General features: G+C 46.1%; 1 pseudogene; it reads right to left on the reverse strand.

Annotated features, from left to right (window-relative positions):
- LOC127307917 (putative serpin-Z5) overlaps positions 1–26,052 on the reverse strand; it is a 47,814-nt pseudogene extending 21,762 nt beyond the window's left edge.
- Positions 26,053–26,340: the final 288 nt, after the last annotated feature.

Below are 26,340 nucleotides of genomic sequence, written 5' to 3' on the forward strand. Positions count from 1 at the left end.
GATTGACAACCTCACTGTTTCGTTGGGACAAAGTACTTTGGTTGTGTTGTGCAGGTTCCACGTTGGCGCCGGAATCCCTGGTGTTGCGCCGCACTACATCTCGCCGCCATCAACCTTCGACGTGCTTCTTGGCTCCTACTGGTTCGATAAACCTTGGTTTCATATTGAGGGAAAACTTGCCGCTGTACGCATCACACCTTCCTCTTGGGGTTCCCAACGGATGCGTGCTGTACGCGTATCAAGCTCTTTTTCTGGCGCCGTTGCCGGGGAGATCAAGACACGCTGCAAGGGGAGTCTCCACAATCCAATCTCTTTACTTTGTTTTTGTCTTGAATTATTTTATTTACTACTTTGTTTGCTGCACTAAATCAAAACACAAAAAAATTAGTTGCTAGTTTTACTTTATTTGCTATCTTGTTTGCACTCCATATTAAAAACACAAAAAAATTAGTTACTTGCATTTACTTTACTTATTTCATCATGTTTCCTCCTAAGTTTGTTCTTAAAGATGTACCGGTAGGCCGAGGGTCTATCCTTGGGAAAAATAATATAGAATTTTTTTTCACTCATATTAGTACGGTTGAGGATTTTGAAGATAGACACCTGGTAGAACTTGCTCCTACTTATAAAATTGTTGTTGCTTCTTTAGTACACGCGTTAGAAGCTAGATTTGTTAATCTTAATCCTGTGATTCAACATATGTTTCTTACACTCAGTGATATGGAAGAAGGAGAAAAGAAAGATTTTGTATTAGAAACCCTTCTTAAAGAATTTGGGGGAATAGCAAGAGAAGCTAGAAAAGTCTTCATTAAATATAATATGCTAGGCTCTTATACCAACTTTGCTAGTACCCTTGAAAAGATGGAAAAAGATAGACAAAAGTACACTAATAAAGTTAATTATGAGGGGGATATTAAAACATCAATACCTTGCAAGCTCTTGGGAATGTGCGAGGCACTAGAAAAGAATTTTGATTGGATTGTTCCTGAAGATTTGTTTGATGAGAGTAGCAAGCCTAAGGGTAATGAAAAGGGAGCCTCTGAAACCTACATAGATAAGATACAATGCATAGTTGAGAAAACTCCACACCCCGCTGTAGATGCTCCATCTTTCGATAACACTTGATATACACTTTCTGCGCCTAGCTGAAAGGCGTTAAATAAAAGCGCTTATGTGAGACAACCCATGTTTTTTTTACTACAGTAGTTTTATTTTATATTTGAGTATTGGAAGTTGTTACTACTGTAGCAACCTCTCATTATCTTAGTTTTGTGCATTGTTGTGCCAAGTAAAGTCGTTGATAGTAAGGTTCATACTAGATTTGGATTACTGCACAGAAACAGATTTCTTTGCTGTCACGAATCTGGGCCTAATTCTCTGTAGGTAACTCAGAAAATTATGCAAATTTACGTGAGTGATCCTCAGATATGTACGCAACTTTCATTCAATTTGAGCATTTTCATTTGAGCAAGTCTGGTGCCTCAATAAAATTCGTCTTTATGAACTGTTCTGTTTTGACAGATTCTGCCTTTTATTTCGCATTGCCTGTTTTGCTATGCTTGATGGATTTTTCGATTTCATTGACTTTCAGTAGCTTTGTGCAATGTCCAGAAGTGTTAAGAATGATTATGTCACCTCTGAACATGTAAATTTTAATTGTGCACTAACCCTCTAATGAGTTGTTTTGAGTTTGGTGTGGAGGAAGTTTTCAAGGATCAAGAGAGGGAGATGATACAATATGATCAAGGAGAGTGAAAGCTCTAAGCTTGGGGATGCCCCGGTGGTTCACCCCTGCATATATCAAGAAGACTCAAACGTCTAAGCTTGGGGATGCTCAAGGCATCCCCTTCTTCATCGACAACATTATCAGGTTCCTCCCCTGAAACTATATTTTTATTCCATCACATCTTATGTACTTTGCTTGGAGCGTCGGTTTGTTTTCATTTTTGTTTTGTTTGAATAAAATGGATCCTAGCATTCTTTGTGTGGGAGAGAGACACGCTCCGCTGTTGCATATGGACAAATATGTCCTTAGGCTTTACTCATAATATTCATGGCGAAGTTTCTTCTTCGTTAAATTGTTATATGGTTGGAATTGAAAAATGATACATGTAGTAATTGCTATGATGTCTTGGATAATATGATACTTGGCAATTGTTGTGCTCATGTTTAAGCTCTTGCATCATATACTTTGCATCTATTAATGAAGAAATACATAGAGCATGCTAAAATTTGGTTTGCATAATTGGTCTCTCTAAGGTCTAGATAATTTCTAGTATTGAGTTTGAACAACAAGGAAGACGGTGTAGAGTCTTATAATGTTTACAATATGTCTTTTATGTGAGTTTTGCTGCACCGCTTCATCCTTGTGTTTGTTTCAAATAACCTTGCTAGCCTAAACCTTGTATCGAGAGGGAATACTTCTCATGCATCCAAAATCCTTGAGCCAACCACTATGCCATTTGTGTCCACCATACCTACCTACTACATGGTATTTCTCCGCCATTCCAAAGTAAATTGCTTGAGTGCTACCTTTAAAATTTCTATCCTTTACCTTTGCAATATATAGCTCATGGGACAAATAGCCTAAAAACTATTGTGGTATTGAATATGTACTTATGCACTTTATCTCTTATTAAGTTGCTTGTTGTGCGATAACCATGTTCCTGGGGACGCCATCAACTACTCTTTGTTGAATATCATGTGAGTTGCTATGCATGTTCGTCTTGTCTGAAGTAAGGGAGATTTACCACTAAAATGGTTAGAGCATGCATAATGTTAGAGAAGAACATTGGGCCGCTAACTAAAGCCATGATCCATGGTGGAAGTTTCAGTTTTGGACAAATATCCTCAATCTCATATGAGAATATTAATAATTTTTGAATGCTTATGCATAAAAGAGGAGTCCATTATCTGTTGTCTATGTTGTCCCGGTATGGATGTCTAAGTTGAGAATAATCAATAGCGAGAAATCCGATGCGAGCTTTCTCCTTAGACCTTTGTACAGGCGGCATAGAGGTACCCCTTTGTGACACTTGGTTAAAACATGTGCATTGCGATGATAATCCAGGTAATCCGAGCTAATTAGGACAAGGTGCGGGCACTATTAGTATACTATGCATGAGGCTTGCAACTTGTAGGATATAATTTACATAACACATATGCTTTATTACTACCGTTGACAAAATTGTTTCTTGTTTTCAAAATCAAAGCTCTAGCACAAATATAGCAATCGATGCTTTCCTCTTTGAATGACCTTTCTTTTACTTTTATGTTGAGTCAGTTCACCTATCTCTCTCCACCTCAAGAAGCAAACACTTGTGTGAACTGTGCATTGATTCCTACATACTTGCATATTGCACTTGTTATATTACTCTATGTTGACAAATATCCATGAGATATACATGTTACAAGTTGAAAGCAACCGCTGAAACTTCATCTTCCTTTGTGTTGCTTCAATACCTCCACTATGAATTATTGCTTTATGAGTTAACTCTTATGCAAGACTTATTGATGCTTGTCTTGAAGTACTATTCATGAAAAGTCTTTGCTATATGATTCACTTGTTTACTCATGTCATTTACATTGTTTGGATCGCTGCATTCATTACATATGCTTACAATAGTATGATCAAGGTTATGATGGCATGTCACTCCAGAAATTATCTTTGTTATCGTTTACCTGCTCGGGACGAGCAGAAACTAAGCTTGGGGATGCTGATACGTCTCCGACGTATCGATAATTTCTTATGTTCCATGCCACATTATTGATGACATCTACATGTTTTATGCATACTTTATGTCATATTTATGCATTTTCCGGCACTAACCTATTAACGAGACGCCGAAGAGCCAGTTGCTGTTTTCTGCTATTTTTGGTTTCAGAAATCCTAGTAAGGAAATATTCTCGAAATTGGACGAAATCAACGCCCAGGGGCCTATTTTCACACGAAGCTTCCAGAAGACCGGAGAGCTAACGAAGTGGGGCCACGAGGCGGCGACACACTAGGGCGGCACGGCCCAAGCCCTGGCCGCGCCGACCTACTGTGTGGGCCCCTCGTGACGCCCCTTGACCCGCCCTTCCGCCTACAAATAGCCTTCGTCGCGAAACCCCCAGTACCGAGAGCCACGATACGGAAAACCTTCCAGAGACGCCGCCGCCGCCAATCCCATCTCGGGGGATTCAGGAGATCGCCTCCGGCACCCTGCCGGAGAGGGGATTCATCTCCCGGAGGACTCTATGCCGCCATGGTCGCCTCCGGAGTGATGAGTGAGTAGTCTACTCCTGGACTATGGGTCCATAGCAGTAGCTAGATGGTTGTCTTCTCCTTATGTGCTTCATTGTCGGATCTTGTGAGCTGCCGAACATGATCAAGATCATCTATCTGTAATGCTATATGTTGTGTTTGTTGGGATCCGATGGATAGAGAATACTATGTTATGTTGATTATCAATTTATATCTATGTGTTGTTTATGATCTTGCATGCTCTCCGTTATTAGTAGAGGCTCTGGCCAAGTTTTTGCTAGTAACTCCAAGAGGGGGTATTTATGCTCGATAGTGGGTTCATGTCTCCGTGAACTGGGAGTGACAGAAACCTCTAAGGTTATGGATGTACTGTTGCCACTAGGGATAAAACATTGATGCTATGTCCGAGGATGTAGTTATTGATTACATTACGCACCATACTTAATACAATTGTCTGTTGTTTTCAACTTAATACTCGAAGGGATTCGGATGATAACCTGAAGGTGGACTTTTTAGGCATAGATGCATGCTGGATAACGGTCTATGTACTTTGTCGTAATGCCCAATTAAATCTCACTATACTCATCATATCATGTATGTGCATGGTCATGCCCTCTCTATTTGTCAATTGCCCAACTGTAATTTGTTCACCCAACATGCTATTTATCTTATGGGAGAGACACCTCTAGTGAACTGTGGACCCCGGTCCATTCTTTTACATCGAATACAATCTACTGCAATACTTGTTCTACTGTTCTCTGCAAACAATCATCATCCACACTATACATCTAATCCTTTGTTACAGCAAGCCGGTGAGATTGACAACCTCACTGTTTCGTTGGGGCAAAGTACTTTGGTTGTGTTGTGCAGGTTCCACGTTGGCGCCGGAATCCCTGGTGTTGCGCCGCACTACATCTCGCCGCCATCAACCTTCAACGTGCTTCTTGGCTCCTACTGGTTCGATAAACCTTGGTTTCATATTGAGGGAAAACTTGCCGCTGTACGCATCACACCTTCCTCTTGGGGTTCCCAACGGACGCGTGTTGTATGCGTATCAGTGCGTCATAATATTGAAGAAGGATGGCGGGAATACCAACTCGAAACTGACAAGATATTGGACCACATCGTTCTGTAACCGTGGTAGAACTTCTGGATTGATTACCTTCTGAGAGATTGCATTGAGGAATGCAGATAGCTTCACAATGGCTACTCGAACATTTTCCGGCAGGATCCCCCTCAAAGCAATCGGAAGCAATTGCGTCATAATCATGTGGCAGTCGTGAGACTTCAGGTTTTGGAACTTTTTCTCCGCCATGTTTATTATTCCCTTTATATTGGACGAGAATCCAGACGGGACCTTCATACTGCTCAGGCATTCAAAAAAGATGACCTTCTCTTCTTTGGTCAGAGCGTAGCAGGCACGACCTTGAAACCATTCCGTATGCCGGTCATCAGGGTCTTTCAAACGTTGCTGGTCCTGCCGTGCTTCCTTTGTATCATTTGTCTTCCCATACACTCCCAAGAAGCTTAGGAGGTTCACGCAAATATTCTTCGTAACATGCATCACGTCGATTGCAGAGCGGACATCTAGGACTTTCCAATATTCTAGCTCCCAGAATATAGATTTCTTCTTCCACATGGCTGCGTGCCCGTCAGCTCCCTTCGGAACTGATTGTCCGCCAGGACCCTTTCCAAAGATGACTTTCAAATCCTTGACCATACCAAATACCTCAGCACCAGTGCATTCCGTAGGCTTCGGTCGGTGATCTGCCTTGCCGTTGTAATGCTTGCCTTTCTTTCTTACTGGATGAATTTTCGGAAGAAATCGACGATGCCCAAGGTACACGTTCTTCTTACAATTTGGCAAATGTACACTTTCAGTCTCATGTAAGCGGTGCGTGCATGCATTGTATCCCTTATTTGACAGTCCCGAAAGGTTACTAAGAGCAGGCCAATCGTTGATGGTTACGAAAAGCAACGCTCGTAGGTCAAATTCCTCTTCTTTGTGCTCATCCCACACACGGACACCAGGTCTGCCCCACAACTGTAAAAGTTCATCAACTAATGGCCTTAGGTACACATCGATGTCGTTGCCGGGTTGCTTCGGACCTGGGATGAGCACTGGCATCATAATGAACTTCCGCTTCATGCACAACCAAGGAGGAAGGTTGTAGATGCATAGAGTCACGGGCCAGGTGCTATGGCTGGAGCTCTGCTCGCCAAAAGGATTCATGCCATCTGTACTTAGACCAAATCTTATGTTCCTTGCGTCAGCTGCAAAATCTTTGAACTCTCTGTCGATCTTTCTCCATTGCGTTCCATCTGCGGGGTGTCTCAACTCCCCGTCCGACTTACGGTCCTCTTTGTGCCATCGCAACAACTTGGCATGCTCTTTGTTCCTGAACAGACGTTTCAACCGTGGTATTATAGGAGCATACCACATCACCTTGGCGGGAACCCTCTTCCTGGGTTTCTCGCCCTCAACATCCTCACCAGGGTCATCGCCTCTGATCTTATAACGCAATGCAGTGCATACCGGACATTCATTCAAATTCTCGTATTCACCGCGGTAGAGGATGCAGTCGTTGATGCATGCATGTATCTTCAGAACCTCTAAACCTAGAGGGCAGACAACCTTCTTTGCTTCGTACGTACTGGCGGGCAACTCGATATTCTTTGGAAACATATTCTTCAACATTTTCAGCAAGTTTTCAAATGCCGAGTCAGCTACACATGCCTGTGCCTTCCATTTCAGCAAATCCAGTGTGCAGCCCAGCTTTTTCAGACCATTATCGCATCAGGGGTACATCGACTTTCTGTGATCCTCTAACATGCGATCCAAATTCTCCCTCTCCTTTTCAGTTTCGCAGCGTCTCCGTGCATCAGCAATGGTCCGACCAAGATCATCAACGGGCTCATCACGTGCCTCTTCTTCACCTTCCCCTTCACCTTCAGCATCCTCCATGAAAGTATCACCGAAATGATCAAGATGGTTTTCATCGATGAAATCATCCCCTTCTTCATCTTCTTCCATTATAACCCCTCTTTCTCCATGCTTGGTCCAACAATTATAGCTTGGCATGAAACCGTGCCGAAGCAGGTGCAGGTGAACTTCTCTTGAGGAAGAGTAACCCTTCTGATTCTTACAGTCAACACATGGACAGATAACAAAACCCTTCTGCTTGTTCGCATTAGCCAGTACGAGGAAATCTTTCAAACCCGTGGTGAACTCGCCGGAGAGTCGGTTACCGTACATCCATTGCCGATTCATCTGCATTATTATAATATAAAATATATAATTAACCATCATGCATTTGTTAAACTAACTAGCTATAAACAATAGAAATTAAACAATGAACTACACACATGCATATTTTATCAATGACACATATGAAAGGTTCAAGTTGCTAACCGCGATCGAGGAGGAAAAAATAAATGAGGAAGCTCAAGTGTGGCTCCGACACTTCATATCATGTTTGTTTCATGCTCTTGGGGCATTTCATCAAACACTTTGTGTGGATAAGAGGAGCCAAAAGCAAACCTAACACCCCCTTGTGAAGTTTGTGAAGAGAAGTGGCACCAAATGGCTAAGTGCAGTGGGCTGAACGGTATATATGGGGTTGGCCAGGCCAACCGCGACTAAAGCCCCTCACGTGCACCAGCTGCCCACCGAGCGCCCTGGGCCTAGGCCTTTGGTCGCGGTTCGCCTCCCGAACCGCGACTAAAGACTCCATTAGTCGCGGTTCCTATAGTTTCGCGACTAATGGGGCTGGACGGAAGCCTCTTTTTCTACCAGTGACGGGGAGGGGGTAATTGAGAAAAAGCTAAGCTAAAACCTTATATTCTGAAATAAATGTCAAAAATCTATAGGCACTATAGAAAAAAACGGAGGGAGTATATATTAGTACTCTCAATTTTGAGAAAGACCAAACTATTGAACATAGGGTTTTACAAAACCCTGACCGGATAAACAATAGCAACTTTTGAAATAATTTCGAAGAACCCAAATGATACGACTAGTCCATGTAATAGTGTTTCGGGCAGTCAGGTGTCACTGGCCAGGTACATGTGGCAAAGGTTTGGCTAGTTTCTCCTTTTTCTGCAGACCGAATTGACTTGAACCAAACTGTTCGAATTTTCCACCTTATAATAAATTTATGTCAAATTTAGTTCAAATACTAAAACCTTTTTAAAAACACCTAAGAAATTACAGTACTTCGTTCCGTTACTGGACTTCGATTAAGCTACTGTATTTTTATGATTTGTTTGGAAACTTCAAATTTTATTGAATATTGATCAAAAGTCACAAAACGTCTAATCAGGTGGGCGAAATGTGATGCAAGTTTTCTAGTTTACTCACGACATGTAATCTGAAATAGTAGTGCAACTTTTGTAGATCCTTTTTAAAAAAATTGAACAAATTTTTGTCAAGGGTAATAAAAAATGGGCAGAACCTCAAAAGGGCTAAACGGAATGAGCTCGAAATTTTCCAGTTTAAGCACTACAAGTGGTTTTAAAATTTTAATTGCTGGATTTTTTTTAGAAAAAAAAACAAATTTATTTAAACTTTTAAACTGATTTTGGCCAAAAGTTTAAATGTGAATAATTCCAAACGGTTTGGTTCAAGTCCGACCCATTTAGTACGAAAATATCCAAAGAGAGAACCGCATCATATACAAAAGAAACCTAACCAATGGGGTTTGGGTTGTCATAAATGGTGTCACTCGTAGAAAAAGGGGCAATAGGCCCGGTCCATTTGGGCCTTCAGTTCCGGTTCCCGAACCGGGACCAATTAGGCGGGACTAAAGGGGGTACCCTGTAGTCCCGGTTCAAAGATTAACCGGGCCTAAAGGCCTCGACACGTGGTGCGGCCAGGGAGCTCGCGGTGGAAGGCCATTGGTCCCGGTTCGTGGTACGAACCGGGCCTAGGTTTCTCTGCCGCGGCAGAGAATTGCTATTTCTCTGCCGCGGCACAGATTTAGGCTGTACCAGCGTTTCTCTGCCGCGGCAGAGAACAGGCGTTTCTGCCGCGGCAGAGTTTCAGCAATGCATATATATCATTCAAGAAACCACAAAAAATCGTCATGAATATATATAGACATCGTCAACAGTACACGACATAGTCAACACAGTACACGTAATGCATGCATATTTACAATACAACATCTCCTCGACGAATATCCTCCGCCATCACGATCTGCCGATAGTGCTCTCCACCTGGGGTAAGGGCCTCGGTAATAAAGAATCCCGCGATTTCCTCTTGAATTGCTTTTATTTGATCCGCTGTTATGAGAGTGTCCCGCAGGTGTGTCATCTATATTTAAAAAAGGAGATCAATATATGAATGGAACTCAATACAATAGATGGTACTAATTAAGATTAATTGTGAAATTTTGTTATCGTACACGAGTGTGGTGTATACGGGCATCCCCACCCTTGGGACAGGCCATGTCACGCATGAAGGTGCAGACGTAGTATCCACATAAGTTATTCCCTTGTTCCTGCCTCATACACTTTACGAAAAAATAGTTCGATCAAACTAATAATCAAACATCGTATTGAAAGTAAATATCATATATAAAGTTTCACGGACATAGCTATATATATAGTACTACTTACAGGGTAATCTTCAAATGTAAGCTCCGGTTTCCATTTACCCTGAATAGTATTGATGAACCGTTTCCAAGCCCTGCCCGGCAAAAAATAATGAGTAAATGAGTAATTGATTAGTTGATGATATCTTCGAATTAGAGCAGATGAAGATGCCAATACGAAATTGATTGAAACTACCTCTGGAGGATGGCAGCCATGTCCGCCCATTCCGCATGTTCTTTATGTTTCGAGTCCATGACTTTTACGACTCCAAGGTGAAGATCAATGATTAGGAGAATAAAGTGGAAACTGCACAAGCATAGCTCAATGATTACGAGAATAAAGTGGAAGGTGCACAAGCATAATGTATGTTATATATAACACTCACTTGAAGTTGTAGGGAAAGAATATATCCTCTTTGTCTGCTTGCTTCTCTAAAAACATTACGATGTTGTCCTCTGTGTCCTTGGCGAAGTCTCGAACCGTAACTTCATGAACTGTGTTTGGGTCTATGAACCCCAGCGGTAGGAGCTTGCCTCTTTTGTATTCCAGCTTCTTCATTCTGCATAATTAAATGTATATCGTACACAAAGAATATAATGAGGATAATTGTTAGTGCAAATGAATGAGCTACAAACTTAATTACACAAATAAATCACTTACAGGCAGTAGCAACTGATGACAGCTTTGTCGAGGGCGTCTTGATTGAATAACTGAAACAGTTCTTCTAACTCAAGGTTTATCTCGTCTTTCCCCCGGAAGTAATGCTCATCTCTAAGATACACCGTGAGGTAGACATCACCTCTTCGACAGGCTTTCAGGTACCATTCATGCAACCTCCGCATCTGAGTCCCTAGACGCGCGAGCTCGCCAGGTTTGACGAGATCAGATCCGTATCTATACTTGTTTACCACTTGAGCCGTTGGATAGTAATCTTCGTACTCAACTGATGCTCCCTGAGCTCTAGCCGCCCGTTCGATCATCGATGCCGTCTCTGGATCATGATAGGGCTCCACGATGAAGTGGGGTACGGCCTGAATGTCCTGCTGTCCAAGCTGGGCGACTTTTTTTGCTTCTTTGCTCGCTCTAGAGGACTGTCCAAGAGAGCGGTCATAATCAGCTCTCAGCTCAGGTCTCTTCATTCTCGTCTCGGCAAAGTGCTTCACTGTCTGCGGTGGAATAAACATCTTCCTCGGCGCAAGAAACGCCTTTTGCTCTTCAGTCTGCTCATGTGGTAACAACTCTGGAGTCTGTGCCCTCATTGGAGTTGATGATCTCTTCGGAGCTGTAGGAGGTGCCGCGGACCGCTTCCTCTTTTGCTTAGGTGGAGGCGGCGGAGTCTCCTGACGAGGAGGAGGAGGCGGCGGAGTATTTTCATGCGGAGTAGACTGGTCATGGATAGGGGAATCATCATCGCGCAGAGGAGAATCATCACGCGGAGGAGACTGCACAGGTGGCGGAGGAGGCGGAGGTGGCCTGCTTGTTGGCTTCTCACCTGGAAACACAATGTTCTCCTTCCGACATTGCACGGTGGTTCTACGGGCTTCTCCCAGTTCTTTGATTTCCCCATATTCACCTGCAGGGTGCTCAAGCACCAACCCCTCATAATCTCTCAACACTTCATCCACCATCACAACAAAGAAAGTCGTCTTGGACCGGACGGCAATGGTAAGACCTTGTAGGTAAGAGGATGCCGACCGCCGCCTTGAAGGATAGGTTGAAAACTTTAACATGCAGCTCACAAGGACGGCTCTCAGTGAGATCATCCAGGGGGGGGGGGTAGCGAGGAGGCTCGACCACCTGGTCATCATCATCATCATTATCCACCTGCTGAGAGGAAGCCACGCTGCTTTTCCGGTGTGGTTGAGATTGCAGCGGGGCGAGGGCATTGAGCAATGCAGGATCTACAGCCTGCCCCCGAGCCATCTGAGATGTAAGTACTTGGGTTACCATGGTTAATTGGGCTTTCATGGTGCTCATACCCTCCTCTAAGTTAGCCAGGCGGTCTGTTTCCCTTGCCTTCCTCCTCTCATGGCTTTTATCAGGAAATCTCTTCCTTTCCGCAGGAAAGCCATACTTCCACGGAACGGAGCCTTCTGTGCCTCGTGTTCGTCCGGCGTGTTCTTTGTTCCCAAGGGCGCGTGTCAGCTCATCGTTCTCTCTTTCGGGCTGGAACAACCCCACCTCCACGTCCCTATGTGCTCTTTCCAGGGCATCAATGGGAACCTTCAGATGAGCTTTCTTATAGATGCACTTCCCTGTTTCTGGATCCAACGTTCCCCCAATCCCGTAGAACCACTCCTTGCACCGTTCGATCCAACCGTGTGTCCCTAATCTGATCCCTTTACTGGTCAGTTCCGCCTCAGCTGCCTGCCACTTAGGACGGTTAGCCTTGTATCCACCTGGACCCAGAATTTGGTGATATAGCTTCAACGCAGCATGTGCCTTATTTATTTCCGACCTTCTCTTAAATTCTTCTGACTCCGTGCTGTACTTCACGAATTCGTCCCAGTGATTTTTTACCTTCTCACTGTCCGGAGTCTTCTTTACCTTGATAAGGCGGCGCAATCTTTTCTTGTGGTGCTTGAATAGTTCGGCCATCTTCTTCTTGCCAAACTCGCGGAGGGCCTGCTCCATCTTGGCCTTTTCAGCGTCACCCCCCTCTTCGGGTACTATGTTGAAATGTGACATGAGCTTGTTCATAATGCTGTTTTTGGCTACATCATCGATATAAAGACCTTGAGCTTCTTCCTCTGCAGACAGCACTAGTCCCTTCGGCTTGTGCCATTCTCGAACGGTGATCGGGACGTGGTCCCTAACAAGCACTCTGCATTGAGCTATAAATGCATTTGCACCTTTCTCTGGAGCAATCGGTTTACCATCCTTTTCGATGTGGGTGATGTCGTGCCTAACACCGTCATCCAACTTTTTGGCCGGGCCTCGCTTCCTCGACTTTACAGAAGAAGTGCTCGATCCGGAGGGCTAAAAAAGAAATAATTCATAGTCAGTACAATTTAATTAGTTAATGCATCTAGTCGATCAACAGCGGCTTAATTAATTTATATACCTCGGTGATAACTACAGTTCGGGAGCCATTATGATGATCTTGTTCCTCACCGGCGCCACTAGGATCTTCTTCCTCAATATTCTCCGCTCCCTCACCGGAGTCATTCAAATAAGTTGCGGTGACATCGTCACCACCATCATCTGGAATAACGTCGTCGTCGCGATCATCCAGAGTACCGTTTGCTATGAGTTCCTCCATGAAATTTTCTTGAATTTTTACATCTCTGTCCATGCTTTCTACAACGACCTGCAAGCTATACATAGGAACCATCATATGATCAAATTAAGGATAATGCAGAAAACTGAAAATGGAGTTACATATGTAGTTCTTAACTAAGGATCGATAATATAGTGCTGAAAGCAGATACTGCAGATACATGCATACATAGATCGGGTTCATGTTTATTTAACCCTAATACATATCAATCACTACTACAACCACTCAATCGCGCAGACCGGGTCCTAGAGGGCGCCCGACCGGGTCCTGAGCCGCGCTGGGTGTACCCCCAAAGCCACGGAACAACAACGGGAGCATAACTAACATGAGATCCCGGCATAACGCTCCATCCGGTCCTATACATGTTGTCTAACGCGTACATGTAACGGCGAACGTGCTGGTCCTCCGCTTCAATGCGCTGAGCTACCTCCTCCGGCGGGGCCGGCTCCCTCTGAAACGACTGTGGCCCATAAGACCTCCACCAAAGAATATCCGGGTCGACAACGGGACCCGGATTCCGCACCAAGGTGCGCGACCCGGAAGCTAAGACCTCCCAGTGCCACCCCGGCGGAGCCCAGTCCCGGACCTCCCCCATCTGCTCCATCTCCTCTAGAAGAGTCAGACCACGGCGCGGCGGTTGTCGCGGCATCGTAGCTACGAAAACAAATCATATATGTACTAATATAAATAAAAAACATGATATTGTGCTAAATAAAAAACTTCACTACTTTTGTACTAACGCCGCGTTCCACGACCCCGGATCGATCGATCCGGATCGGGGGTCGGGAACGACAGCAGGAGCGGTAGCGGGAATTGAATGACCCTGTTATGGGGGCGTCGGCAGGGGCGCCGGCAGTACCGGCACCGCCACGGACTCGGCGCTCCTCCTCGCTCGCTCTTTCTCTATTTCGCGACCCTAAGTCTATGTCGCGGCGGCATCGCTACGGACTCGGCACCGCCACGGTCTAAGTCGTCGGCGCGCGCGGGGGGCGGCGCCGACACAAATGAATCTATTTTGTAACTTTTCTAACTTTTTTCTAACTAATTTTACTAACTTTTTTCTAACTAATTTTACTAACACTAACTAACTAATTTTCTAACTTTTCTCTAAATAATTTTACTAACACTAATTTTACTAACACACTAACTAATTTTACTAACACACTAACTAATTTTACTAACACCTAACACATTAACTAATTTTACTAACACACTAATTTTACTAACACCTAACACATTAACTAATTTTACTAACACACCTAATACTAACAATAATCTAACAATTTCTAAAAATCTAACAATTTCTAATACTAACAATAATCCAAAATTTCTAAAAATCTAAAAATCTAACAATTTCTAATACTAAAAATAATCTAACAATCTAAAAAACTAAAAAAAAAGGGTGTGGCCGGGGGCTCACCTTGCTTGGCGCCGGCGGAGATCGAGGACGTCGACGGCGGCGCGGTGGAGAGGAAGGCGACGGGCGCGGGCGGCGACGGCAGCGCGGTGGAGAGGAAGGCGACGGGCGGCGGCGGAGGGCACCGACAGCGGCACCGGGCGGCGGGCGTCGGCGGGCGATGCGGACGAGGCCGAAGCGCGCGCGCGCGGCAGGAGGGGGAGGTGGCGTCGGCGGCGGCGGAGGACGGCGTCGGTGGCGGCGAACGGCGGTGTCTACGGCGCGGGCGCGGGAGTTGGGCGGCGGCGGCGCGTGGGCGCGCGGCGGAGCAGCAGCTGGCGGCTTCGTCACAGTCTGCGGCTTCGTCTCCGTGGGATTGATCTCCGCGGAGACGAAGCGGTTGCACTTATACCCCCCCTTTGGTCCCGGTTGGCCCCCTTTGGTCCCGGTTTGTAATACAAACCGGGACAAAAGGCCATTTTTGCTGCGTTTTCGCTGCGCGCGCAAAAAAGGCCTTTAGTCCCGGTTTGTAATACAAACCGGGTCCAATGGCCACTTTTTTAAAAAAGTTTCATTCCCGCCTTATTTCAAATGAAAAAAAAAGCCACCGCACTGCCACACGTGTCCACCGCCGCCACCGCCATGCATGTACAGGCCACCGTCGCCACCGCCGTGTACTGGCCACCGTCGCCACCGCCACCGCCTGGCCACCATCGTCACCGCCATGTACGGGCCACCGCCGTGTACTGCCCACCACCGCCACCGCCATGTACATGCCACCGTCGCCACCGCCGTGTACTGGCCACCGTCGCCACCGCCGTGTACTGGCCACCGTCGCCACCGCCACCGCCTGGCCACCACCGTCACCGCCATGTTCGGGCCACCGCCGTGTACTGCCCACCACCGCCACCGCCATGTACAGGCCACCATCGCCACCGCCACCGCCTGGCCACCACCGTCACCGCCATGTACGGGCCACCGCCGTGTACTGCCCACCACCGCCACCGCCATGTACAGGCCACCGTCGCCACCGCCACCGCCTGGCCACCACCGTCACCGCCATGTACGGGCCACCGCCGTGTACTGCCCACCACCGCCACCGCCATGTACTGGCCACCACCGCCACCGCCACACGTGTCCCTTCCCCGTGCCACGTGTCGCCGCCGCTTCCACGTGCCTCGCCCCGCCGCCACCACCGTGCGACGTGTAGATCCCGCTTCCACGTGCCACGCCCCGCCGCTTCCCCACGCCACCTGTCGCCGCCGCTTCCACGTGCCACGCCGCGCCGCTTCCCCGCGCCACCTGTCGCGGAACTTACCGCGTCGCTGTGCTATAAAGCGCCGCGTGCGCGCGGAACCACACGTCGCCGTCGCCTCCGTTCATTCGTCGCCGGGATGCCGCCGCGCCGTCGCGGCTCGTCCGGCTTCCGTGGCGTCCGAGCGCGTCCGAACGGTAGGTTCTACGCCGAGATGCGCGCCGGTGGCTTCCGGCTCACCCTCGGCACGTACAACACCCCGGAGCTGGCGGCGCGCGCTTACGACGCGGCCGCATGGCGATTTCGGCGGCCACAGTGCGACATGAACTTCCCAGACGTCGAATCGCTAGAGGAGGCGGAGTTCCTCGCGCCGACGTCGTGCCTCGTCGACGACGAGGACCGTCGCCGCCACCGCCAGGTGCAGCGCTGGATCGCAATCACCGAGCACGACGAGGAGTTGATGCGCCAGTGGAGGGCGCAGTTCCCCAACGACGTCGACAACACCGCCGCATTCTTCGCTGACCTCCGGGCACAACGCAGGTCCAACAGGCGCCACCGTCGGGCCGTCGCCGTGTTCGAGCTCGACAACCCGAATACAACTTGGGCCGACAACGACCCTCGGTGGGACGACATTTGGACCGAGACAACCTCCGACGACGAGTAGATTGACTAGACTAGTTGTTTATCTATTTTAATTGTATTTTCAATAAAGTCGTTGTGGCAGACGCTGATGATGAGAAAAGTTTCCCGCCAGATTACATGTGGAATTAAAGTACAGAACTCAACTGAAAATTAATTAAGATACATGGCCAGATAGTACTCGTGCCTAGCCCTATAGTACTCGTGCCTAGCTCAACTGAAAATTAATTAAGATACATGGCTAGATTCGACTGTTCGAGTCATTCAGTCATACTTGTGCCTAGCCCTATAGTACTCGCCACTGTAGTCGTCGTAGTCGCCGTCATCATCGTCGCTGGCATCGGGGTCGCGGTAGTCAAACCTCGGCGGGAGAGCACGCGTGGGCTGGGACTGAGGGTAGCGCAGGCGGGGGCCACGGTGGGCCATGACGCCCTGGAGAGTCCGGTCGCGCCACCACAGCCGACGGCCGGCCTCGTTGAAGTTCGAAGGAGGCGGGCCGCCCTCCTCGTGCCTGGCGAGCGCCCTCTCACGCCGATTGATGAAGAAGCTTTCCCAAGTCGGGCTGTAGTCGGGATGCCACTGGGGATTCCTCCGCTGCTCTGGCGTGAGCTCGAAGTAGTAGTGGTTCGTGATGGCCATCTCGCGCGCCACACCTAGAGGGACAGGAGGGACCGGTACCCCTCCGACGCTCAGCAACCAGCCGGTAGGGACGCGGTAGCCCGGCGGGCAGGGGTAGTTCGACGCGCAAAGCGCCTCCGCCTCCCGGAGGGTTAGAGATACGATGGAAGCCATGTGACCTGGTGATGAGGTTTGCAGATATGAGTCTAGATGTGATATGTAAATGGAGGCCAAGCCAACATATATATAGTGAAAAAATGGTGGGAGGACGGAGGCGGGAAGCAGTGGAAAGCACGGGAAGAAAAATAGGCGGGAACGCAGTGGCGCCTAAAACTGTCGGTGGGATAAGGACGTGTGGGTAACCTTTAGTCCCGGCTGGTGGGTACAACCGGGACTAAAGATCCTTTTTTGTGTCATCTAACAAAACTGTCGGTGGGATAAGGACGTGTGGGTAATCTTTTGTCCCGGCTGGTGGGTACAACCGGGACTAAAGATGTCGGCAGGATAAGAACGCATGGGTGGACGCACTGCTCGATGAGATAAAGCATGTAGCGCACGACGCCCTGTCGAAGGAACAAGACAAAGTAGAAGAGGTGCCGTGCCTATAAAAGGAGCATCGATACGCCTTGCCAAGCAGATCAACAAGCCAAGAAGAGTTTCATTCCCATGGATGAAGGGAAGGGTTGGGAAATCTCCCGTGGCGCAGCTTCTCGAAGATGTCGTTGGTGCACACGCCCTACGACATCTTCGGAAGCTGCTCCTCGGAATTTTTCCCTGCAAGCCCCTAAACGACTACATCTCATCTAACAGTGTTGGGGAAAGGGTTGGGAAATCTCCCGTGGCGCAGTTTCTCGAAGATGTCGTTGGTGCACACGCCCTACGACATCTTCAGAAACTGCGCCTTGGAATTTTTTCCTGCAAGCCCCTGAACGACTACATCTCATCTAACAGTGTTGGGGAAAGGGTTGGGAAATCTCCCGTGGCGCATCTCCACTTTTAATATCTTACATACAGTTACATGATTACACAAAAATAAATGGGAAATTGATTGCCATCTTGAGATACTCATTTTGCCATGAACATTCTTCAATTAACTTGATGATGGAGCATCTTCATCATTTAATTAATCTTCTTCGGCCGTAACCATGAAGCATCTTCATCATTTAACTTGATGCTTGGATCAATGTTCACTCTGAAGGGTGGAATTTCATCAAACTGATTATAATCTTCTGACATGTCTGTCTTGTCCTCCACTCCCACGATGTTTCTTTTTCCAGAAAGAACTATGTGGCGCTTTGGCTCATCGTTTGATGTATTTGTTTCCTTATGTTTCTTTTTTCTTGGTTTGGTAGACATATCCTTCACATAGAAAACCTGGGCCACATCCTTGGCTAGGACGAATGGTTCGTCTCTATACCCAAGATTGTTGAGATCCACTGTTGTCATTCCATACAACTTGTCTACCTGAACCCCGCCTCCTGTTTTGTTGACCCATTTGCACCTAAACAAAGGGACCTTAAAAGAAGGTCCATAGTCAAGTTCCCATATATCCTCTATGTAACCATAATATGTGTCATTTGGGCCTTCATTCATTATTGCATCAAACCGGACACCACTGTTTTGGTTGGTGCTCTTTTTATCTTGGGCGATCGTGTAAAATGTATTCCCATTTATCTCGTACCCTTGGAAAGTCACTACAGTCGAAGATGGTGTCTGGGCCAGCAAGTACAACTGATCTTCAATATCTTTGTTATTCAGGAGATGTTTTTGCAACCAACCGCCGAAAGTCGACATGTGTTCACGTCTAATCCAATCGTTCGACTGCCCCGGGTTCTGGGAGCGTAGAAAGTTCTTGTGGTCACCGATATACGGAGCCACCAAGGTGGAACTTTGTAGAACTGTGTAGTGTGCTTGAGTCAAAGAAATCCCGTCCCTACATATCATTGATTTCCTTCCTAGCGTGCCTTTTCCACTTAGTCTCCCTTCATGCCGCGATTCAGGAACACCAATCGGCTTAAGGTCAGGAATAAAGTCAACACAGAATTCAATGACCTCCTCTGTTCCATAGCCCTTGGAGATGCTTCCTTCTGGCCTAGCACGGTTATGAACATATTTCTTTAAGACTCCCATGAACCTCTCGAAGGGGAACATATTGTGTAGAAACACAGGACCGAGAATGCAAATCTCATCGACCAGGTGAACGAGGAGATGTGTCATAATATTGAAGAAGGATGGTGGGAACACCAGCTCAAAACTAACGAGACATTGGACCACATCATTCTGCAACCTCGGTAGAATTTCTGGATTTATTACCTTCTGAGAAATTGCATTGAGGAATGCACATAGCTTCACAATGGGCAGTCGAACATTTTCCGGTAGAAGCCCTCTCAATGCAATCGGAAGCAACTGTGTCATTATCACGTGACAGTCATGAGACTTCAGGTTCTGGAATGTTTTCTTCTCCATATTTATTATTCCCTTTATATTGGAGGAGAAGCCAGACGGGACCTTGATACTGCTCAGACATTCAAAAAATATTTCCTTCTCTGCTTTTGTAAGAGCGTAGCTGGAGTAATGACGTCCTTTAACTCTCTCATGCAGTTTTTTGGGGTCTTTCCTACGTTGCTGGTCCTCCTGTGCTTCTGGTGTATCTTTTGTCTTCCCGTACACGCCCAGAAAGCCTAGCAGGTTCACGCAAAGATTTTTCGTCACGTGCATCACATCGATTGAAGAGCGGACCTCTAAGACTTCCCAATAGGATAGATCCCAAAATATAGATTTCTTCTTCCACATGGGCGTGTGTCCGGCATCGTCATTCGGAACAGACCGTCCGCCAGGACCCTTTCCAAATATTACATCTAGATCCTTGACCATACCAAATATATCAACACCATCACGATGGAGAGGCTTCCTCCGGTGATCAGCCTCACCGTTGTAATGCTTGCCTTTCTTTCTTACGGGATGGGTAAGCCTAAGAAATCGACGATGCCCTGTACACGACCTTCTTACATTTTTCCAAATAATCACCTTCGAGCTCATGTAAACAAAGTGCGTGCATGCATTGTATCCCTTGTTTGACTCGTCTGAAATGTTACCAAGAGCAGGCCAGTCATTGATGGTTACGAAAAGCAGCGATCTTCGATAAAATTCCTACTGCTTGTGCTCGTCAAACACACCTACACCTGCTAGAGACCACAACTGTAGAAGTTCTTCAACTAATGGCTTCAGGTACACATCAATGTCGTTCCCGGGTTGCTTCGGGCCTTGTATGAGCACTGGCATCATAATGAACTTCCGCTTCATGCACAACCAAGGAGGAAGGTTATATATACAAAGAGTCACAGGCCAGGTGCTATGGCTGCAGTTCTGCTCTCCAAAAGGATTCATGCCATCTGTACTTAGACCAAACCGTAAGTTCCTTGCATCCTGTGCAAAGTTTGGGAACTCTCTATCGATTTTTCTCCATTGGGAGCCATCAGCAGGGTGCCTCAACATCACGTCTTTCTTACGGTCTTCTTTGTGCCATCGCAACAACCTAGCATGCTCTTTATTTCTGAACAAGCGTTTCAGCCGTGGTATTATAGGAGCATACCACATAACCTTGGCAGGAACCCTCTTCCTGGGGCGCTCGCCCTCAACATCACCAGGGTCATCTCGTCTGATCTTATACCGCAATGCAGTGCACACCGGACATGCATCCAAATTCTCGTACTCATCGCGGTAGAGGATGTAGTCATTAATGCATGCATGTATCTTTTGCACATCTAATCCTAGAGGGCAGACAATCTTCTTCGCTTCGTACGTACTGGCGGGCAATTCGTTACCCCTTGGAAGCTTCCTCTTAATTATTGTCAGCAACTTTCCAAATCCTGAGTCAGTGACACCGTTCTCTGCCTTCCATTGCAACAATTCCAGTGTGTTGCCTAGCTTTTTATGGCCATCTTCGCAAGTTGGGTATAACAATTTGTTGTGATCTTCTATCATCTTGTCGAAGGCCAACCTTTCCTTTTCAGTTTCACATTCTCTCCTTGCATCAGCAATGGCCGGGCCAAGATCATCATCAGCAGGCTCATCTGGTGCCTCTTGATCTTCTACTTCATTGTCTTCATTGCCTTCTGCAGTATCATCGTATTCAGGGAAATTGGGATAACCGTCATCATCCTCTTCCTCTTCGTCATTGTCTTCCATCATAACCCCTCTTTCTCCGTGCTTGGTCCAACAATAGTAACTGGGCATGAAACCGGATCGCAGAAGGTGGCTGTGAATGAGACTCGAGTGAGCGTAATTTACGGTATTCTTGCAGTCCACACATGGACAATACATGAAGCCACCATGTTTGTTTGCCTCCGCCACGGCCATAAAATTATCCAGGCCCGCAGTGAACTCGTCAAACCGTCGGTCAATGTACATCCATTGCCGATTCATCTGCATGATATAATTAAGCTGATCAAAACCATTACAGAACATCACGATGTATATATACACATGCATTTTATCAATTGCAGATGAAAAGGATAAAGTTGTTAACCTCGATGAAGAAGAAAAAAGCAAGTTAAGTGTGGCTTGATTTGTGTAAACTCAAGTGGCAAATCCTCTTAAGCATTTCATCGAACACCTCTTGTGCATGTGAAGAAGAGAGGAGAGCAATACACCCCTCTTGTGAAGATAGTGAAAAAATGGCCAAGTGTGGCTCACACTTGGGCAGGGGCAAGGTTATATAGCCAGAGGCGGGGCCTTTGGACCCGGTTTGTATTACAAACCGGGACTAAAGGGTTCCCCACGACTGACACGGCCTGCGGCGCCCTGCGGTGGACCCTTTAGTCCCGGTTTGTAATACAAACCGGGTCCAAAGGCCACTACAGGACAGGCGCCAGCGGGTGGGGTCGTCCTGGGCAGAAACGAACCGGGACCAATGCCCCCATTGGACCCGGTTTGGTTCAGCACTGGGACATTTGCTTGGGACCAAAGGCCTCTTCTCCACTAGTGTGTCAAATCGACAAAATCACAGAATAACATTCTATGAAACAATTAACCCCAAAAGTTGGGTTTTTTTTTTTTGGAAAACATCACTTAGTCATGGTTTGTAATAGTTGTGATTTTGTGAAAAGTTCTTTTGAAATTATATATCAAGGATGTCTCTAGTTTTCAGTCGATCAGCAATTAACTTAATTCTAGCTAGGTTAGATGAAACCACCTAGGTACATGTGTAATTCATGTGTAACCGGGAAAAAATGACATCATACACTTATATGTAATAAATTCTCATATGCAAGAATCACAATGAAAATCTAATGGTAGAAATAGTTGATTTAGAACTAATTTAATTACCGGGCAATCTAGAACTAATAAACTTAAAGAAAAGATAACTCTAGATTCTGCTAATTTACTAATTGCTTCGGTGACAATAGAAGTCCTACGTAAAATAAGAATCTGCAAAATGATGGATAAATATTGTTTGACCATTATCTTCTACTCCTACATTCTTATATACAAGTTGCTAGAAGTCGGAGATAACATGATACGAGCTACTGTAACTTCTTCAATCTTTTTGAAGCCTAGATAAATATTGTCAAGAACCATAATGATATTATTATTTACCTTGAAAACCTAGATAATTTTTCCCATTACTAGTAATGGAGCACGTGCAATGCACGTGTCGACTAATACACATAACTCAATTGAAATTTTCATATTTAAGTTTCATTATGTTTACAAACAATTGTAAGTTATTAGTACATGTAAAAAAGGATCAGGAGATCACCATGAATTCAATAGAATTTCACCCTCTTTAGTTGTTTGAAATCATGTTCAGACATTGTTTGACACTCAGGGGAACAAATTCTGTTGGACATCACACAGCCAGCCACTCGAAAAATGGATGCAACGCCAAACAGATTATTAAGTTTGGTCTATTGAAACATTTCTGAAAGTAGTATCAATATAAATAAAAAGTGTAGTTGCATAAGACATCTCGATACAAATTCCCATGGAATGTTGCTCGTGCTCTGACCTGCAAACAATGTGGGTTGTGCACATACACCCTGAGTGGTAAAAAGTGTTAATTCCTTTTCCTGAAAATTAAGAACACAATGAGGAACAAAATGAATGGTACAACAGCTGAATAAATACAAAAATACCTTTTAAGTAAATTTGTATTCTTGTATAGAACTTACTCATTGCAACTTAGAATTCTGTATAATGAATCTAGGAGCATATCGATGCATTGATATGTTTCTCATGTTCCCGTTCAAAAATGAAAAGAAAAGAACACCACCTTTTTCCATTAAGAAAAAAATACCACATGTTCTATGTCGGACAGTGGAAATAATTTGTGTAATCAATTCTATAACATGAGCAATAGCATCGCGAAGAAGTGGCAGAAATATTATAAATGCAACTTTTCTTGGCAGAGATAACACGAATATAATTAATTATGCCTTGGCATGAAGTGAGTGAGATCTGAAGATACAAATTGTAGGAAACATGAACATAAACTGTTGGGAGCATGAAACAGTGGTTCCATACTTGCACTTTGCAGAAGCAGCTACCTATATAGCCTGTATCGCATGTCTAGCTCTCCATGGTTGGTACGTTTCTTCTCATTTGAACTGTATTTTTTTGTTTGCGTGTAAAACGGACCGAACTGTATTTTAGCTTCAAGGTTCTGAAACGTAATACAGAAAAACAAAATAATTAATTTGCTCAATGGAGGTCTTTCCTTATGGCAGAACAATGCTGTCATTGTAAAAGTTAATGGTACACTTATCAACAGTTCAACAATAACAACACATGCCTAAAAGGATATAAGCTTAGTATATATTTTTGGGGGTTTGATGTACCTTGGAAAAAAACGCTATGAATTATTGTTGCTGCTCCTGGAAGTATAAAGGTTGTGTATGTTGCATTCAAAGCTGATAGATCTTGTTGTAGATGCCAGATTTTATTTAGCTTTTTAAATGGGAACCGGGAGCTCTTCATCATTTTGTTTCTCCTTCTAGATGTCTTCACTTCTCAATAGTTATGAATTTGAATAAATTTGCTACCCAGCTTGTTTTATGTATCAAGAGTGGGTTAAGGTAAACTTCACAACACAAAGAAATGCGAGCCTCTTAAACATATCAAGCGGAAGCAAATGTGTCTACGTGATTGCAGGAATAGTATTATGGTGTAGAAAACAAGGCTCCCCTGATCCCATCGGACTCTGTTCTGTTGCACACAACCTAATTAGTAGCTCACCTTATATAGACTTATGGAGTATCACATTTTGGTGTAGAATCGACACAAAGAACCACAGGTATAACAGGCAGCAAGAGCATAATAATATATTTATTTATTGCGAATAAGAAACATAATAAATTAAAGTTGTTGTTTTGTAAGGCCGGGGTTTAGAGAAATGAAACAGATCATTAAGTCATGCATACCAACCTTCTCCATTATGTTCAGATCCCTGCTAGCTCAGTTGGTGGCATATGAGCATCATTACTGAGAAGATTTGCAGCCCCAAATGCTGCACCTGGCAAAGAAGATGTATCATAGTTATCATTAGCAAGTGCCAAGAGGTTATTCAATATAACAGGATTCGTGTAAATGAAATTATCATATCCCGTGTGTTGGTAATGTGGTTCAGAGGAGTGACACACAGCCATCAAAGAAGATGCAGAGTTCAAAAAATAGAGGAAGATGCAGGTAGTTGAGGTTCGTCCACATTAGTAATATTTGATTTGGAATCATTTGTACCACTCTGCAGTTTATGATCCCGAGTTATATCTCCAGCGTTTTTGGTTAAGTCTATAAGAGATATGCTTCCCCGATGGAGATCTAGATGCATTGGCTTTATTTATCAACTGGGGCAAGGAAATAAACAAATAACTTCAAGGATTGGAGAAGGAGGGCACGGACGGGCTGATTTTGGAGGAGCTGGGCGCGGTTGAGCTCGGTGCAGATGAACTGCAGTGCGGCAGACTGCAGATGCAGTGGATGCTACGGCATCCAGCCCTGCCCAAATCCCGTCGGGCAAGCCGTGGTAGGCTGGTCGACGGGCGGCGGCATTGACTGGTCGGCGGCGTGCAGCCCAAATCCCGTCGGGCAGGGGGGTGTCGGCAAGGGAAGTGCGCGCGGCGGCGGGTGACGCGGAGGTCGGTTATGTGGGATGCGGTCCGACGCCTGCGGTGCGGCGGCGCCGAAATCACGTCGGTTGCAGGTCGTGCAGGGCGGTGTCTTCGTTTGGGATAAATGGCAGTTTGATTTAGGACGGGAGCGTCTAACACATGTTTTAGCGCTAATCTGAACCATTAAATGAGATGATTAGATGGTCCAGATGATTTGGATCTGCCGCTCTCTCTCTTTTAATAGTAGTAGTGATTACTAGTAGTCGGACCTAGAAGAGTTAGGTATAAGTTTTATTGACAGAAATAATCAAATAATGCATGCATATTGATGCAGTGGCGGAGCTACACAAGAAGTGCTGGGGGGGCGAAATGTAAAATCTCTAAGTTTGGGGGCAAAAGGTTAAAAATCCCATTTAAGCCTATCCCAAAAAATCTTCAGAGAATGGTCAAAAGTTGGGGGCGGTGCCCCCCCCCCCCCGACATGCACATAGCTCCGCCACTGGATAGATGTACACCGGACACACCTTTCTGCGGAAGTCGACGGCGCGCATCTCGGCCATGTATGACTCGGTGGCGGCGGCGCGGTAGGTGGGCTTGAGCTCCCTCGTCTTATCGTGCCACACGCCGCACGCGAACATGACGGACGGCCCGCCCGCCGGCGACCTGTCGATGAGGGCCCGCTCCGCCAGCCGAGTTCGTCCCGCGATGGCGCGCCGAGGACCTCGAGCAGCTCTTCGAGCGTGCGCCCGCGGGCTCCGGCGGCCGCCAGGGCGAGCGCGGCGTAGATGGACAGCGGCGAGAAGACTAGGTTTTTGTCGTTTCCTGCTGCTGCGGCGTCGGCCGCGAGCCGCTCCGTGAGACGGAAGGCGAGAGCCTCCAGGCCGGCGGAACTCGCCTTAGCTTCTTCCATCTCGACTTGCGGCTATCATCCTTTGGGAGCTTGGGTTTGGGAATTTTGTGATTCTCGGGCTATCATGTTGTGTATGCACAGAGTATGACACTGCCGAACTCCTAAAAGGCTACGTCGCCGCGCCGCCATGTGTTATGTTTCCTTTTAGCCAGACTCTTGGACTTCGCGTATTTTCAGGAGCGGAGCTCTCCTTAGGGTAAGACTAGCAAAAGTGTCCGTGCGTTGCACCGGGAGCCCCACTATACCGGTGGTCCTTCGTACTCGAGGAAAGGAACTGGCTAGTACTGATGGAC

Source organism: Lolium perenne, chromosome 6 (genome assembly GCF_019359855.2).
Source record: "Lolium perenne isolate Kyuss_39 chromosome 6, Kyuss_2.0, whole genome shotgun sequence".
In the NCBI taxonomy this organism is placed as follows: domain Eukaryota; kingdom Viridiplantae; phylum Streptophyta; class Magnoliopsida; order Poales; family Poaceae; genus Lolium; species Lolium perenne.